The sequence below is a fragment of the Varanus komodoensis genome, unplaced genomic scaffold (genome assembly GCF_004798865.1).
Source record: "Varanus komodoensis strain SLA01 unplaced genomic scaffold, ASM479886v1 scaffold54, whole genome shotgun sequence".
Lineage (NCBI taxonomy): Eukaryota > Metazoa > Chordata > Lepidosauria > Squamata > Varanidae > Varanus > Varanus komodoensis.
The window spans coordinates 133,407-136,805 of record NW_025336142.1 but is presented as its reverse complement, the minus strand read 5'-3'; positions in this window follow the sequence as shown (position 1 = coordinate 136,805).

Below are 3,399 nucleotides of genomic sequence, written 5' to 3'. Positions count from 1 at the left end.
AGGGGCGGGCGGGCCCGGCCGCAGGAAACCCAAACCCGGCGGCCCGCCGCCCGGGCGTCCGCTGCAGCGGGGGCGCGGAGAAGCACGGCGCCCGCGCCGGGGCGCCCTTCCAGGTGCCGCCGCCCGCGCACGCCCGCGGCTCCCCCGGCCTCTCCGCCGCGCAGGCCGCGTGTTCTGGGCGCCAAAGGCTGAGCCCGGGAGGCTCCGAGGCACCGACGCTCCGCTGATCGCTCCCAGTGGCTCGCCGCGCACTGGGCTTGAAGAGCTCTGCCTGCAACAGGCTTGTCCGCAGATTTAACTTTAACCAGCAGTTTTTACAACTCGAATAACGTAAAGACTACGTAATAATAAGACAACCCTAATAATCACTCTAATAACGTAAAGACTCTAATCATCACTTAAATATTGATTGGTCAATAAACTCGGGACTGAATTTCACTCAAAATGTCACTGAGGGACATGGACGGTCAGTTGCTGCCCTCCAGCGGCTGCTGCTGGAATAGCAGGAGGCCCTACATTCAAGCGCTGGCGACAGGGATGGTGCCTGGAGGCACAGTTCACTCCAATTTTTTTATTCAGCCAACTCAGAGGTCACAAAAACGTGCAAATGTCCAAAGCAGCGGGCGAGCTGCTCACAGGCCATCGGCGGATACAGGAGGGGTCCCAGGCAGTTTCCTCAGCCATTCCTGGTGAGAGCAACACTGAGGATGGAGGGCTGACAAGGCTGGGCCGTAAGATATCCCCCTCCGAAAAACGGATGCAAACCTGTGCAAGCTTGGCTCAGAAGCTCGCTTGCCCTGCTGCTTGTGCTGCTTCCCTGGGAACAGAAGAGGGTTGTTCGTGCCAGGCTCATGAGGACTAGAGCCCTGCGCAACTTTGGCACAAGCAGTGCCCTCTTCCACACCACATGCAGCAGCCTGTTTCTGTGTCATGCCACCTTCATCCCGCATGCCTTTGCAGACTTCCTCTTGGCCCTGCTTGCTTCCCAAGGCAAGGTCAAGCAGGGGAGCACATCCACGAGCACTGGAGGGATGCTTTCCCCCGAATTTCATCCCGAGCCTGCGCCTGGCCGACTCGGAAAAGCTCAGCAGGATCGCTGCAAAGGAGCGAGCAAGCATCACAGGAAGAAGTGCGATTCGATGCTGTTCCACACCCCGACCTCTGCAAGGGTGACCCTGGCATCCCCATGCTCAGCCTGCCTTCTGACTGGATCCACTGCCCACAAAGCCAGCCAGCCAGCCAGGAAGCCCGCTGGGCCTCGGGAGCACGTTCCCCGTGCGACGAGGACCTCAGTGGGACCGCCAGCTCAGTCAGTCGTTTACTCAAAAGCAGGCTCTGCTGAGTTCAGTGAGACTGCTGGCTGAACACTTTTAAGATTAAACTTTAACATGTGTATTTAAATATGTGTTCCTCCATTTTGGGGCGCTGCTTTTGAAGCTCTTAAGAGTCTGTTTAAGTTTTCACCAGAGCAAATGCATTTTTTATTCATGATCTTATTTACAAATGGGAAATTTGAATTGTGGAGCGATGATATGTATAGGTACATGAATCTATTTGTCTCACAAACAGACATTGAACCCAACCCCCCCCTTTATTTCCATTGATATGTAGCTACAGCTGATTCTATGTAGGGCTTCTCAAAGATGAGGGTCTTGTGTATGTGTAAAATGCCGCATGAGATAGACATAATGTGTCCCGACAGGCAGTCACGTCCTTAGCAGTTTTATTGCTGTTTTAAATCCAGGTGGAGTACATGAAGTCTGGATTATGAGCATTTCCTTACACATTCTCCGAAACCTGCAGAGATTCCTGCAGCCACTGCTGACCCTGCAGAGGTGTGAGCACTGCGAACACAGGCAAGCATTTTGTCCATTGCAGAAAGCTGCATACAACACAGACAGCGCTCAACTCGCTGCCATCAATCCTCGGTTAATCTCCCAAAACAAAATGTATCCTAACAGCTTCCCTGTTGTTCAGACCATTTCACCAGGCCATTATTCCCACCAATACGCCTTCCTTACAAGGCCTCACTATGCCTTTTGGTGCAATGCTATCGCTCTCTCTGTATCTTTGAGACACGTTCCTTGATGCACCCTCACGGTGACACGGGACTTTGAGCAAGACGGCATAATGCGGTATCGGGAGCGTGAAGCCCCTGAACCTGGGAGAAAAGGGCCAGATAGTTCCCCTCGCCCACCTCAAAGCTGGAGACTCGTTTGAGAACAAAGTGGCGAGTCTCCCACAGGTGCACCGATTCTATTCGTGGCCTTGAGCATCCGTTCGCCTCCAATACCATTTAATAACTGATTTGACTGTCCAGCAGTAAATGAGAAGGTATGCCATCTCTTCCACATGCAACCTGTGCTATCTACAGAAACTGACCGGTTTTTGTCTTGAATGAAACATGCTGTTCTGGAAAGGGGTGGCCAGTTCACTTTGTCAACAGACCGAGGCCAACTCCAGCACATGAAGGGTGCGATCCTTTGCACCAGGGGCTGTTTAAGTCTTACAGGAGTCAGGATATAAGCAGCTGAGCTGAACTGCAGCCTAAGCCGGGCCTCTCTGTGAACAAGCCCAGAAATGGGAGGTGCTGCCCTGCGTTCAGCTTCCAAGATCTGCAGGGTGTTTGTTACTACAAAACTTGGCATACGAGCTGTTTTGATGCCTTTCCTGGTAGGGCCGCATCACAGGGGAGTCATAAGCATTTTCATTAGAAGCAAGAGACTGGCCGACTTCAGGAGGAGCTAAGCCTACGCTCTCCAGAAAGGCCTGCTCCAATTTCCAACAGACTTGATTTGCTCTAAGGGCCGGTTTTCAACATGGCCTTGCAATGCTGCCCACATCCAGGGTGTGATTCCTGATGGGCTAGAATGAAACCGGAGCAGGGGAAGGACATCAAAGCAGCAGCAAAAGTGGGAGGAAATGGCATGTGCTACAGCAAATAGCTGCAGCAGAAGGGCCGTGCCTGGTCCCCGATCCCGGAAGTTTGCAACCCAAGGCTGAGCCAAAAGGCAAACCTGGAGAGCACGGCTGCCTGATCCACATCACTCTCCAGCATCACAGAAAAAGGTAGGTTGCTCACCTGTAACTCGTTCTTCGACTCATTCTTGCTCACCTGTAACTCGCCTGCACAGTGCCCATAGCCGGCAAGATTCAAAAGCCTAATGGTTTTGGCGGGGACTCCGCGCCCCTCCCCGCACAGCATAAGGAGGCAGGGTGCCCGCCATTTCCCCAGTCTACTGAAGACCAACCATTCACCCCCAATTGGAAGCAAAAAGCATTACACACCAAATGTTTAAAGTGTGTGTAAGACACACCAGGTAAGTATATATGTACACAAAGACACACCCCATGGATCCGTAACCAAGCGGAACACGGTACCATAAAAACCCAGTCACT